This window comes from Equus quagga, chromosome 2 (assembly GCF_021613505.1).
Source record: "Equus quagga isolate Etosha38 chromosome 2, UCLA_HA_Equagga_1.0, whole genome shotgun sequence".
Classification (NCBI taxonomy): domain Eukaryota; kingdom Metazoa; phylum Chordata; class Mammalia; order Perissodactyla; family Equidae; genus Equus; species Equus quagga.
In genome coordinates this window covers 101,794,202-101,808,991 of record NC_060268.1, presented here as the reverse complement: position 1 = coordinate 101,808,991, position 14,790 = coordinate 101,794,202, and positions in this window count along the sequence as shown.

The following is a 14,790-nucleotide window of genomic DNA, read 5'->3' as shown; positions in this document are numbered from 1 at the left end:
GTGGCTAATGCTTTTTGAATCCAAACAAGTTTTTCTCTCCCTCAAGGTCGTACAAATATTCTCTTAAGAGCTTTCTCACTTTCTCAACTTCTAAAAGCTTTCTAACTTCGTCCTTCCTATCCACGCCTTTAATTCACCTGGAATTTACTTTAGTGCATGTAGTAGTCTTTTCCCATATGGGTGTTTAAGAGCCATTTATTAAGAAAAATGTGCTTCCCCCACTGCTCTGTGGTGGCGCTTCTGGTGGATGTCAACTATTTGTGTTTGCAAGTATCCTTTCTGGGCTCTCTGTTCTGGTCTGCTTTTTTTTTCTTTCTATCCTTGGGTCAGTACCACACTGTCTGAATTTCTGTCGAATTATAATAGGTCTTGCTATCTGGTACAGTAAGTTTTCCCGTCTTGTTCTTTAAGAGCATCTTGGCTATCTTGGTCCTTTACACTCCCTACAAATTCTAGAATCACTCGACAAGTTACAAAAAATATCTGTTGGGATTTTGATTGCGATTGACATCAATGACGTGTTTACTCTTCCGACATTTATTCACTGTATATCTTTCCGTCTATTTAGGTGTTCTTTGATACTCATCAATGAAGTTTTATAGTCTTCCTGCACATTTTTTGGTTCCATATAATCTGTAGGTTCTTCATAGTTTTTGACACTAATGTAAATGCGATCTCTTTTTCTTATTCAATCCATTACAGTGTGGTGAATATCATTAATTGATTTTCTAATGTTCCACCAACTCTCATTTCTAGAAAAAACCAGATTTGTTCATGATGGATTAACCTCTTTACATATTGCTGGGCTTGGTTGGCTGTTTTGTTTAGAATTTTTGCATTTCCTTTCACGAAAGTGATTGGCTTATAATTTTTATTTCTCTGTCTTTCTGAAGTTTCGATTTTAAGGTTTGCTGGCTTCATAAACAAGCTGGGATATGTTTCCTCTTTCTCTATCCTCTGGAAGAGTTTGTTTAATATTGACATTATTTCTTCCTTAAATGTTTGGAAAAATTCACCAGTGAAGCCATTGGGTTTGGATGAGTTACATTTCTTTAATAATTATAGGAATATTCAGATTTTCCATTTCTTTTGGTGTAAATTTTGGTAAATCGTATTTTTTAAAAAAATTTATCCATTTCATCTGGATTTTCAAATATATGTTCAGAATATTTTCTCATTATTTTTAATGTCTATAGGATCCTCAGCTAATTTCTCTTTTTCTTAATCTTGGTTGGTTTTTTGGGTTCTTTCTCTTTCTCTCCTTTGTTGACCAGTCTTGCCGGGGGTTTTAACCTTTATAAGTCATTTCAAAGAACCAACTTTAGGCTTTTGTTTTATTTTGATGTGTCTATTATATGTGGTGTATACTTGTTTTATATTTTATTAATTTCTACTGTTTATTATTTTCTTTAGTCTACTTTTTTGGTTTATTTTACTTTTCTTTTTCTAATGTCTGAAATGGATGCTTTCTCATTAATTTTCTGCTTTTTGTCCTTCAAGACTATATAAATCTCCTTCTAAGTAGCCTAAGGATGGTTAGATGGAAGCACAAATTTTGCTATGTAGCTTTTTTGTTATGATTCTATTCTAAATATTTTCTAATTTTCATTTGTCATTCCTTTTTGTCCACTGAGTTGTTTAGGAACATTTTTCTTAATTTTCAAATATATGGACATTTTCTAATTATCTTTTTTTTTTGCTGAGGAAGATTTGCCCTGAACTAACATCTGTTGCCAATCTTCCTCTTCTTGTATGTGTGTTGCCGCCACAGCATGGCTGCCAAAGAGTGGTGTAGGTCTGTGCCCCTAACTTAACCACTAGGCAACGAGGGCTGGCCCTAATCCTCTTTTTAAAAATCAGTCACCAAGTTGATTACTTTGTTGTCAGGAATCCTGTTTAACACTGTTTCAGTTAAGCGTGGTCTTTCTGTAAATGTTCCATGTATGCTTGGAAGGTATGTGTGTCTGTTCTCCTTGGGTGCAGAGTTCTAGATGTCTCCATTAGGTCAAATGTGTTAATAAGAATATTGTTCCAATTGTCTCTTCACTGAATTTTAACTGTTTTTTCTATCACTGAGACACTTGTGTTAAATTCTCCCGTTATGCTTTTGGATTTGTCTGTTCCTTTTTGTAGATCTATAATTTTGGGTTTTATATATTTTGAGATTCCCTTATTAAGTGCATGCAAGTTTAAAATTGTTATTTCTCCTTGGTATCTCGAACCTTTTGTCATCATATAACCACCCTCTTTTTCTCTAATAATACTTTTTTGCTTTAAAATTGGTTTTGTCTGATATTAATACAGCCACACTAGCTCTTTTTTGGTTAGTGTTCACATAGCATATTGCTTGTATCCCTTTTACTCTCAGTCTTTCTGTATCTTTATGTTTTAGATGTAACTTTTGTAAATAATACATAGTTGGATTTTTAAAAGATCCAGTTTACAACCATTTGCCATTTAACTAAAGCATTCAATTCTCTCACATTTAATATAATTATTAATGTATTTGTGTTAAAAATACCATTTTACTTTGTGCTTTCTGTTGGTTACTCTGTTCTATGTTTCTTTTTTCTTTCCTTTCTTGTTTTCTTGAGTTTGATTATATTTATCATTCCATTTTCCCCCAGAAATTTTCCTCCCTGTCTCTCTTTTTGTGTGTGTTTTCCCTCAAAATTAAAATCTGATTCTTAATTTACCAAAGTCTATATAGTTACTCAGTACTTTTACCGTTTTCCTTGACAACACATGCATTGTCTTGTATTTTATTTCTGATTTTCCTTTTTTACTCCACAGTCATTACTGTCGTAGGCAGTGTTAATTTATATTTACCCACACATTTAAATGCTTTTTGTTTTTCATTCCTTCTTCTCCATAATGCTTCCATCTTGGATCACTTTCCTTCTGCCTGAAATATCTCCTTTAGCACTTCCTTTAATGAGTATCTACTTCTCAATGAACTTTCTGAGTTTGCGTTTGCCTGAAAATCTTTATTTCATCCTCATTCCTGAAAGACATCTTTTTCCTCAGTCTGGAATTCTAGGTTAGAAATGTTCTTTCAACTCATTGAAGCTATCATTCCACTATTTTCTGCTGTGTGTGCAACGTGTGTGTGTGTTTGTGTGTATGCACGCTGTCAAGAAGTCAGCTGTCAGTCTAAGGAATATTTTATTTTTCTCCAGCCGCTTTTAATAATTTTTTCTGTGTCTTTGATTGGCTGTTATTTCTCTGTGATGTATGCAGTGGAGATTTCTTATTGATCACGTGATTGGCCAGGAGTTCCCGGGACACAGTGGATGGGTTTTAGGGCTTGGGGAGGGCTGACAGGATCAGACTGTCCTTCCTTTGGTGAACGTATTCCATTGTGTGTATATACCACATTTTGTTTATGTGTTCCTCTGTTGATGGACATTTGGGTAGCTTCTACTTTTTGGCTACTGCAAACTCTATGAACATGGGTCTGGAAATACCTCTTTGAGACCCTGCTTTCAATTCTTTTGAGTATATACCCAGGAGTGGAATTGCTGGATCGTATGGCAATTCTATTTATTTTTAGTCTGGGTATTGCTAGGATTTTTAAAATTGAGATGTCATTGACATATAATATTCTACTAGTTTCAGGTTTACAACATAATGATTCCATATTTGTATATATTTTGAAATGATCACCACCATAAGTCTAGTTACCATCCATCACCTTACCTAGTTACAGAATCTTTTTTCCTTGTGTCGTAATTCTATTTTTAGCTTTTTAAGGAACTGCTGTACTCTTTTCCAAAGTGGCTGCACCATTTTGCGTTCCCGCCAACAGTGCACAGAGCTCCCAGTTTCTTCACATGCCCCCAACACTTGTTATTTTTTTTTGATCCTAATAGCTGTGAAGTAGTATTTCATTATTGCTTTGATTTGCATTTCCCTAATGACTAAAGATGCTGAGCACTTTTTCAGGTGCTTACTGGCCATTCGTGTATCTTCTTTGGAGAAATAGCTATTTAAGTCCTTGGCCCATTTTTTATCTGGTCGGTTGCTTTGTTGTTGTGGAGTTGTAGGCAAGGGTTCTAAGCAGAATGTTGTAATTTGACCCATGGTTTGGAGACAACTGAGCTTGAAGCTTTTGCAAGCTCGGATGGCCAGAGCTGCCTATGGACATGGACAGTCTCCAGAAAGTCCCGTTCCATCCTGTCCTGTCCCGTCCCCCACCCCCCATTCCTGGGCCCTCTTCCTGCTCTGGATCTTGGGTGGCCTAGGATGAGGGTGACACAGGTCATTTCCTTTCATTCTGGGGTCTGTCGAGATCCTAGCCTTTTAAAACTCCCTGTGAAGGCTCAGGGTGGTCCCAGGCCCGTGGGAAATCCAGGGCCTCAGTTCTTGCACATGGTCCAAGCAGAGGATGGTTTATAATTGGGACTGTAGGACGCCTCTCTGCTGTTCTGCAGCAGTTGCCTGGCCATAGGACCAGGCTCGAGAAATCCCAGAACGTGACAGCTCGCTGGGGAAAGGCAGACTCTCCCACTCCCCTTTCTGACTAACAGATGGTTCAAAGGGCTGTGGAGCCAGACTGCCTGGCATCAAATCCTCCTCTGCCACTTACTGGCTGGGCAAGTTGCAGAACCTTCTAGGGCCTCAGTTTCCTCCTCTGTTAGATGGGAATAATAAGTGTACCACCCTCATTAAGGATTGAATGGGTTCATCATTTATGTAAACCATTAGAACAGTGCCTGGCTCATAGTAAATTTGGCGATTATTTTTATTTTCGTTGGGACCAGGCCCTGCCCGGCTTCTGCCCGCTCGCCCAGATGAAGGCCCCCGGACCCTGAGCCTGGTCCCCTATCCGGGGGACGTCGCGGCGGCCGCAGCCCGGCCTTTCCCCCGGCCGCCGGCAGGGGGCAGCATCGCTCCACGGCTGCCCGGCCGGAGTGGTCCAGCCTGGCCCCGGTCAGCCCCTTGCTGCGTCCCGCGCGCGGTGCCCTCCGGCCGGGCGGGGCAGACATCGGGTCCGGGAGACCGCGGTCTCTGCCCGGCCCGGGGCTCCTCGGGGCCTGGCGCCCCGCCGCCTCCCCCGCAAGGCCCCGGACCGCGTGCGCGCGTGACTCTGTGTGGGCCCCTTGCGCAGCCCCTTCACCCCGTGCACAGGGTCCCCGTCTGTGAATTGGGGTCACTGCGCAGGCTGCCCCCAACAATAGTCCTGTCCCTGGCTGAGCTACCCTAGGCCCCACTGTCAGGATCTGGGCCTCACACCAAGGCATGTGTCTGCCCCATCATGGCCCTTAGCAGGAGACCAGGGGAGTGGCCCGCTTCTTGTAAAGGAAGGGCGCAGCTCAGTCATTCCATCCTGGAATCTCAGGGCCTTCAGGGGTCTCGCCCTGGGCTGCCCGCCCCCACAGTCCCTGGAGGAGCATGAACACTGTCCGAGGGGACCCATGCTCAGCGTCCGGTGGTAACACACCTCCAGCAGGTGATGGCAGGTGCAGGTCACCCCCCTTAGGAGCCGGGGGAAGCAAAAGACCTGTCAAACAGCCACAAACTGATGACAGAAAGCTCAGCGACCCCAGCGATCAGGAAATGCACGTTAAAACAACTTTCAGATACAGCTTTTCACTTACCAACCTGAAAAAACGTTAGAAAGGAATAATTCCTAGTGTTGGTGGAGGTGCGGAGAAATAAACACCTCCATGAATTGCTCCTGGAAACATAAATTGGTTTTAAAAAACAGATTTTGAGGCAATTTTGGAAATACGTATTAAGAGATTTAAATTATGCATAACCTTTCTAGGCATTTATCCTAAGAAAATAATTGCATAAGAGCTGAAAATGCATGGATAAGTATTTTTACAGTAGCATTGTTTTTGTAATGGTGAAAATTGGAAAAAAAAAAAAAAGTCCAACAGCAAGAAACTGAAGTCTGATAGCTCCTTGGGATAGAACAGTAATCAGCCATTAAAAATCATGTTTTCAGAAAACAATTTCACAGCGGGGGGAAGTGCTCACGTTAAAATCTTCACTCACTAATTAATTAATTCATTGATTTAACTAACATTTATTGAATGTCTCGACATGCCAGGCATTGTTCTAGATAAAGGGAATAAAATTACAAACAAGATAGATACCGTCCTTCTTCTCATGAGGCTTACCTTCCAAAAGGGGAGACAGACAATAAACAAGGGAAAAATAAATTAATTTCCGGTAGTGATACTTTTGTCGGCTTCTATTTAAAAATTATACCTGAGTAGAAAAAAGGACGGGAAGAAAAACATCATCGTGGCAACCGTGGTGATTTCTGGTGGGTGGTAAAAGTTAGGAATTGTGTTACAAATAACTGAAAAGTTATTTTACTGTGGTAGCTTCTTTTTTTTTTTTTAATTGCTTTTTCTCCCCCAATCCCTCCTGGTACATAGTTGTGTATTTTTAGCTGTGGGTCCTTCTAGTTGTGGCATGTGGGTTGCCGCCTCAGCATGGCCTGACGAGCAGTGCCATGTCTGCACCCAGGATCGGAACCGGCGAAACCCCGGGCCGCCGAAGTGGAGCGTGTGACCTTAACCACTTGGCCACGGGGCCGGACCCCTCAGGGCTTAAATAGTCAAGGGCTCACCTGCCCCATGTGTCCAGGGCTAAAAAAAGCCCACCGCTGTCATCTGGTGGCGCTCCCATCCTGGGACAAGGCAGTCAGGCCCATGCTTAGCTTCTCAGTGTCGCAGAGGGCAGCCCCTCTTCTGATCTCCTGTCCACGTCCCAGCTTGGATGGAAAGGGGAGAGGGGACGAGCAAAGGCGTTCTCCCAGGTGCTGTCTTCTGATTGTCCAGGAGCAGGGCTTCAGCCAAGTCTCATGGGTCAGAAAGGGTCACACAGCTACTCCCGGCTGAAGAAGGTGGGGAGGAACATGGAGGGGGGGTTATGGGTGATGGTCATTTTCTTCTCCTTGTTTTCTGGCATCTTCTAAGTCAAAGCAGACATTAAAACAAGCTTTTGCATGGAGGAAACAAAGGGCTTTTCATGTTTTAAGAAATAGGGTGGGGCGGATTGCCCCATGGGAAGTGGGAGCAGACACACCTGAGAGGTTCCTGCGGTCTGGCCCCCCAGCTCTTGGGGGCCCCCGCAGACAAGGGCAGCTCTGAGAGGACGTGGGGCAGTGAGGTCTGCTCCCCTCTGCGGACGCCCTGCCCCCTGCGCTGGCTCTCTGTGGCTGGTCCCTAAGAGGGGAGGGTGTGTGCAGCCCGGGCTGATGCAGGCCTGAGCCCACTGGCTCCTGGGCCTTTCTCCTCGAACAAACTGCAGTTTGTCCCCGTGCACAGGTCCTAGTGGCCCACAACAGAGCCCCCTGTGTTCGAATCCTGCTTCCTTATTTTGTTCATTTCTGGTGCTGCTGTATCAAATTACTACAAGGTGGGTGCCTTGAAAACAACAGAAACTTATTCTGTCATGTCCTTGCCTCTTCCGGCTCCTGGTGGCTGTGTCACTCCAAGCCGTCCTCCACGGTCACAGCATCTTCCATCTGTGTGTCCACCACTGGCTCTCTTATAAGGACACTTGTGATGGCATTTAGGGCCCACCCAGACAACCCAGGACAATCTCCTCACCTCCAGCTCTTAACTCAGTCACATCTAAAAAGACGCTTTTTCCAAACAAGGTCACATTTACAGGCTTCAGAGAATAGAACATGGATATCTTTTGGGGGGCCATCTTTCATCCTATGGCGCCCAGTATCTGTGCAATGTCTTTACTGCTCTGAGCCTTAGTGGACTCATCTGTAGAATGGGGATGAGAGCCCCATTCTCAGAGGGTGTTGTGTGGATCAGCAGCCATATGAGCAGGTGACGGGAGGCCTCTCTGTGGTTGAGCCCTGACCCTCCCCTCTGATCTCTGAGGGCCATTCTCATCTCCAAGGGCTGCTTCTTCCTCCCTCCCCTTTTATCATTGACCGGTCCTGGTCCCGGAGACAGTTACAGAGGACCTGGGAGGAGTGCACCCCAGGGACCTCTGATCTGCAGACCCTTCTCCCCATTTCTACCCCTTCTCCTTCTTGTATTGCCGGCCCCCTGCAGTGCGCCCAAGGGTCAGGCACATGCAGCTTCCCCTCCTCCCCTGGGCACCTTCCCTTGGGGCTTCTGCTCCGGCTGACTCCCTCTCTTGTTCCTCTACCAAAACTCTGCGTCTCTTTCTACTTTCCAGACGAATCTCTGGGTGGTTAGGGACCTTGCCCAAGGTTGCCCAGCACATCCGCAGTGGATCCCGGGCCTGTGCCGTCTCCCGACCTCGTCTGAAGGAGCACTGGGCAGACCTCGCTCCACGCTGAGGCCCCAGGAGCGGCCCTGGGAGGTAGCACCTCATCCTCCGAGTTTAAAGGGTGCTAAATGCACCATGACACCCAGACAGTGAACATCGATCACAATTTCATTTCATTGCTGGATAAAGGAAGAGGTTTACAGGCTGGAAAACCTGCTCTTGGAAATGGGTGTGTCCACGAGCAGGGCGATTGGGTCTGTTGGGGGCCGTGTCTAGCAGAAGGGCTGGGTCTGGGGAAGGGGCTATCAGCCAGATGAGCCAGGGCTCCAGGTGGGCTCAGCTCCCTTCATCCTTGCTTCCCTGGGGAACTGGGCGTTTTTCTCTGAGAAGTTGCAGGCCCAGCCTGGTGGGAGCTGTTGGACTGCATCTGACTTAGGATAAGATAAGGTCAGATGGGCCTCTCATCTTCATTTAACAAAATGTCGGGGGCCTCCTCTATGCAGCTCCCAGCCCGGTGCACAGACTGATGCTTGGTACTCTATCACTGATGTGGAGTGGGCTGGGTTAGGGGTCCCATGAGTCCTAGGGCCTCATGTCACATGTGGACACCTGTAGCCCCATCCCTGGGGAGGGCAGGGGATATCTGACCAGCACAGAGTGCCTTGTGTAGAGCCAGGGTGGAACAGTCTCCTGTGAGCTCCCTGGTGGCCAGGGAGACAAGGGTCTCACCCCTCTGTCTTGACTCTCTTGTGGATCAGTGATCCTATGGCTTCCCTAGGATGCCTACTGAAGACATGATGGTTGACATGTCTCTGGCTGCCTTGGGGCCACCCCAAGTCCCAGCTCTGGAGAGACGTGACTGGGAAGGAGTGAGTCTGTCCAGGCTCAGCATCTCCCATCAGGACCATTCTGGCAACTTCCCTCGGGCCTCTCCCCTGACTCCTTCACATTTTGCTGCTCTCCCCTCTGTGTTCCTTTACGTGCCTGTCCTCTTGCTTCTCTCTCTGCTTGGAGTGTGCACTCTCCTCTTTAACTCAGCTCAAGGTCTCAGCTCAACCCGCGGGGAGCCCACTGCAGCAGATGTCGGGGGGGGCTGGAGGAGCCCTGGGCAGTGGCAGGAGGGGTGGGGGGCCTCTGTGGTGCTCCATGTCCTGGGTCAGCAGGGCTGTGGCTGGTGACAGTGTGGGGGCCTGAGTTCTGCTCTGGGGACGACAGGCCAGGGTTCTGCACTCTGCCACTTGGTCCTCCCTGGGGAACTGAGTGCTCCCCCAAATGCAAAAATGGCAGAGTTGCAGGGCCCAGGGGCTGGGGCAAGAAGGGAGAAGCTCCCCCAGACTTTGTAGCTGGGAAGCAGGGACTCCAGGAAGCAACCTGGGAGGGATGGGGACAGCCTTCGGGCTCAGGGAGGGACTTTTTGGGGCTGTGGTTTTCAAACTCTCATTTAATGGACTCAGAGCATCCTTGTGCAAGACTGGCAGAAGTGAGGTGGGTCTACAGCCCCAGAAGCCCCGAGCCTCCTCTGAAGAACCTCCTACGTCCAGGCTGGGGGATGCACACATGGAGGACCACTGCTTTAGGAGGAGGTTGGGACACAGGCTGCCCCAGGAGGCCTGGGACTGAGATGACAGCTCGTGAGGGTCCCTCCTCGGAGCCGAGCCTTTCTTCCCCTTTGCTGTCCGTTGGCATTTGGTGATGCCTTTGTGCAAACTCTGTCCTGCCTCTTCTAGGCTTCGGAGGGGCCTAAGGAAGGGATAGATCTTGCTGGACTCCGAGGGGCTGAGGGAGCCCTGGATGTCAGCATGGGAGCCCCAGACGGGCCTGAGGTGGGGTTTGGTCCTGCCACCCACCCTGCTCAGAGAGCCTGGGTCCAGGGACTGACCTCTGTGGTCCCAGCTTGCTTTGCAAAGGGAGCAACTCTTCACACAGTTAACTTTTTGGACTCCTTGGTTCTGAGGAGACTGAGCACCCTGTTCTGGGTTCCAGTTTCCTGACCGTATAATGGGGATCAAGAGGGCCGTGGGTACCTGCACGGTGCCATTGCCAGTGCCTGGAAAGGGTGCCTGGATGGGGCGTGAAGGCTGGGTGTGGGCAGGGCGGGGGCACGCCAGTGGTCCTGCCCTGGTGGCTCCAGCAAGGCAGGTGCAGGGAGGGACCCTCAGGCTCCCTCCTCCCACCCCCAACCTCGGAAAACCAAAGACTAAATGAATAGAACCCTGGAATAATAGAATGTGTGATGCAAAAGACTGCCTTGCTGGCCTGGGGAATCGGAAAGTCAAAACCCATGAGGCTAACCAAGATTGAAAATAAAATAAAAAATACGATAATATAAAAGAGGATCAAATAAAATAAATACAAGCTGAGGAACCGTAAAAGCGAGATGAAAAAGGTTGGCAAGCAGGGGTAAGGAAGACAAAGTAGGGATGGGCAATTAACACACAATGGAAGAGCCCAAGGGAAAGGATGGAACCTGCAAGAGAGAACGGTGTTTGTTAAAAAGAGATAAACCCTGTGGGTCAAGGGAGGAAGGGAGCAGTGGGATTTTCTGAGCTCAGACCTGGCAGAGGGTGGGTTCCTTGGAGCCTATGGGCCGGGCTATGCCTGGGACTCAGGCTGCGGGGCTCCCTGCCCGGCTCCTCCTAAGAGGGTAGCTGACCCTCTGTGGGGGGCTGACCCCAGGATTTGGGTTGGCCTTCTGCTTGTGTACTTGGGAGAGTCCCGCAGGCTGGGCCTTGTTCTCTCTTGCCAGCCGTCACCTTCATGCAGGGCCTGGGCTGAACTGTCTAAGACATCGCGGGGGGCTCCGCATCGGGGAGGGAGGGAGAAAGGCAGGCTTCTAGGCTGCAGTATGGTGTCGAGTCTGGAGGCTCTGTAGGAGGAACAGGATTGGGGGGGGTGCCTGTGCAGGGGTGCAGCAGCGATGGTTCTCCACTGAGCAGGCCATCTGCCTTTCTGGAATGACACAGCTTCAGGTCACAAGGATCGTGGCTTCCCAGTGGACCACTGGGGCCTCTCTTTGCCTTGACATGTCATCTGAAACTTTGGCGGCAAACTACTGGCTTCCAGGAGTGTTCCAGCTGAGATTCCTGAGGGCCTCAGTTTATCTTTGGGCCCCTCCTTCAGTTTCCTTGCGCGTAAAATGGAATACCATTTCACGGGTAAGATGTGGGTGCTGAGCACAGTGCCCGCACGTGGTGAATCCTAAATAAATGGAGTCAGAGTCAGTGTAATGGACGAGCTCTTTAGAAGAAGCAGCACCTGTAGTGGCTGAACTCTGTGCAAAAGACGGATTCATTGACTCAGCTTTAATTTCTTGAAAACACCTTTGTGTACTGAGGAGTAGCAACCCAGGAGGACTGAGTCCTGGGTCTGCCAGCAACTCACCTGGTTTCTTGGGCAAGTCACTCCTTTCTCTGAGCCTCAGTTTTCCTGTCTGTGAAATGGGTGTGCATCATGTGATCCAGACATTGCTGTCCTATTGTCTCCAGCCGGGTTATGGCAGTAGAGGCGAACTCGTTTATCAGGTAGAGTTGCTTCCCCAGAAGCCTGGTTTTGGGGGTGGGGGGCAGCATCGCAGTCTCGGAGGTTATCAAGGCTTAAAGGGACTAGGTTGGCCAGGATCAGTAAGTAATTAAGGGCTTGATAAGCCTGATAAAGCCCCCAGTAACAGCCAATGTCCCTGTAACATGGCAGTCCCAACTTCAGGTAGCAGAGAGAGTAACATAGTCTTGCCCAGAGGTGGGTGTGCACAGGGCTCCAGGGGTCTCTGGGCCTGCCTCACAGCTCTAGGAGAAATGGGACCTGTGTGCCCCTTGTGGCCAGGCAAGGGGTACCCAGGCCATTCCAGGGTGGCAGGGAAAATTGGCCTGGCTCAGGAGTGTGGCAGGATGAGCATTAGGAGGTGAGCATCTGGGGATGGTGAAGGACCTCTCAGTGTGGGAGATGAAGGGGGAGAGGTACCCAGGACAGGAGGTGAGGATGTCCCGGGTCCACAGCTTCCAGGGAGGTTCCAACCTAAGTTATAACCCTCAGGTTCCAAACCAGAGGGACCGCATCATCCAAACTGGAAACTGATAGAAGTCTTCCCAAAACTGTGTGTGGGGGCCAACTCCGCAACATAGTGGTTAAGTTTGCAGGCTCTGCTTCGGTGGCCCTGGGTTCATAGGTTCGGATCCCGGGCACGGACATAGCACCACTCATCAAGCCACACTGTGGCTTTTACGTCCTGCATAAAATAAAAGATTGGCACAGATGTTAACTCAGCAACAATCTTCCTCAAGCAAAAAGAGGAAGATTGGCAACAGATGTTAGCTCAGGGCCACTCTTCCTCACCAAAAAAAAAAAAAAAGAAGAAGAAGAAGAAGAAGAAGAAGACGAAGAAGAAGAACCTGAACAACACTGTGTGTGTTGGTTGGTTGCCTTCTTAATATTTGGAAAGGGGTCTTGAGGCTTGTTCTGGTGTGATCGTGCCCCCTCTCTCTAACATAACACACATCAAGAAAAAGTTCTAATAGGCTATAAGTATCACAGACCCCCTTTACTCACACACTGCATGGTCCCAAACAAGTGAGCTTGGGGATCCCTGATCCTGTGGCTCTTGACCTCAGGTTGGAGCCCCTACAGGATGACCACACCCTCCATCCTTCCAAGGTGGACACAGTGCCCAGAGGAACGAAATTGTCGTATAATAAAATCCATCCTTTATTTCCTTTCTCCCTACAAATTGTCAGTCAGTCAATGGTGGGATTTCAAAGGAATGACCACTGAGGACTTGGGGGGGGGGGGTCTGGAGAGGCTGGGTGGGGCATGTTTGACCATCCAAGTCTTCTAAGATGGCTTTCTTAAGGACCTGCATTTGTGTGGGCACCACACCCAGCCGAGCAGCCCAGCTCCTGCAGCCGTGGTCCTTCCTCTCTTCTTGGCCACTGGCCCCCTCATCCTGGAAGTCACTTTGCCTGCCTATGTGGTTCCCTGCAATTTCTTCATCCCAGCTTCTCTCCACCAGGCTGCCCCTGCCCAGCTGAGCCACCCCATCAGCCACTGCAAGGACTGCCTCACTGCTCTCCAAGCCTGCACCCGCCCCCTCTGCACAGCCTTACCCCCACCTTTCTAAAGTAAAATTTGCCAGGGGTTCCTCCGAGGTTGGCAGCTTGAGACATACACACACACACACACAGACACACACACACACACACACACACATACACTTCTTTTTCTTCCTGCCTTGGCTCGCCAACCAGCATTCAACGCCTGGAAGCTTCCCTTTCTCCTCCCTTGGGAACCCACACACAGCCTTTAGAACTGTCACCTCCTCCAGGAAGCCATCCTTGGCTCTTCCTCCCAGGCTGGATCAGAGCCCAGGACGCGCCTGTGCATACAGAGCTCATTCAAGGGACCCGCCACATCTTTTAATGATCTGTTTAGGTGTCTGCTTCTCACCCTGAGCGGGGAGTTCCAGGCAGGATCTGTGGCAGAGCCTCTCCGAACCCCACGCGCCCAGCGCCTGGCGGGGACCTTGGGGCCGGGCCCACTGCAGGGTCAAGGGGCGCTCCCGGGCTTTCGGGAGCGCCCCCTTGCAAGAGGCTCTGCCGGGCGCGCCCAGACCGAGCGCCCGCGGAATCCCGGTCGGAAAGGCTCCGCGGTCTCACCGAAATCTTGGCTGTGCCACGTGGAGCCCAGTGCGGCTGGGACTCGGTGGTGGCGCGAGGGGGTGTGCGTCCAGCTTGCCACCTCCTCCCGGCTGGAGCCCAGACAGCTTAACGCCGCATCTGGTGGTGGCCGGCCGGGGGCGTGGGCCGGGCGGTGGAGGGAGCCCTGATCCGCGCCGGCGGCGAGGAGCGGGCTCTCCGCCCGGGCTCGCGCGCAAAGGCTCGGTGCAGACTCGGAGTCTAAACACGCGGCCGCTTGGAAGGCTCCTCACGTCCAGGCGCCGCGGGCACGGCTGCGCCGGTTTCCGGCCATGAATTGGGCTTCAGAGTCCCAGCCTCCCGCCCGACCCGCGGCAGAGCGCGGGGCCTCGGGGCGGGGGATGGGCACCCGCCGAGGGCCGCGCGGCCGGCTAGGGTTCGGGCCCCCGGCCCCGGCTCTGCTGGCGACGCTCGGCTGCAGCCGGTCCCCTCTGGCTCCCTTTCCATCCCGATGCCTGGCTCAGCGCCCCGCCCCGCCTCTCCCAGCTACCCGCGGTCGGGCTCCGCGGGGGGCTCTCTCCCCGGGGCGGGGGCATGGCCCAAGGCGCTCGGGACCCCCCGAGGGCAGCCAGTGGCCGACGCTTTTCCCTCCTCCAGCCCCCAGCGAACCGGGGCCACGAGGCCCAGGGCGGCCGAGTCTCTGCGCGCCGCAGCCCCGGCCGGTCCCCGCCGCCGTGCCGGCCTCCGAGCGTCCCCCGGGCCGGGAGCGCGGAGCACCCGGCGCCCCCTCCGAGTCGCGAGCGGGCTAGCGCCGCGCGGCGAGGCTGAGGCTCCGCAGTCACGTGGTCCAGAGGAGGGCGGAGGGGAGGGAGGCGGGCAGGGAGGGGAGGGGGAGCGGAGCCGAGGGGGAGGGGGAGGGGAGGGGGAGGGGAGGGGGCGTCCTCCGCAG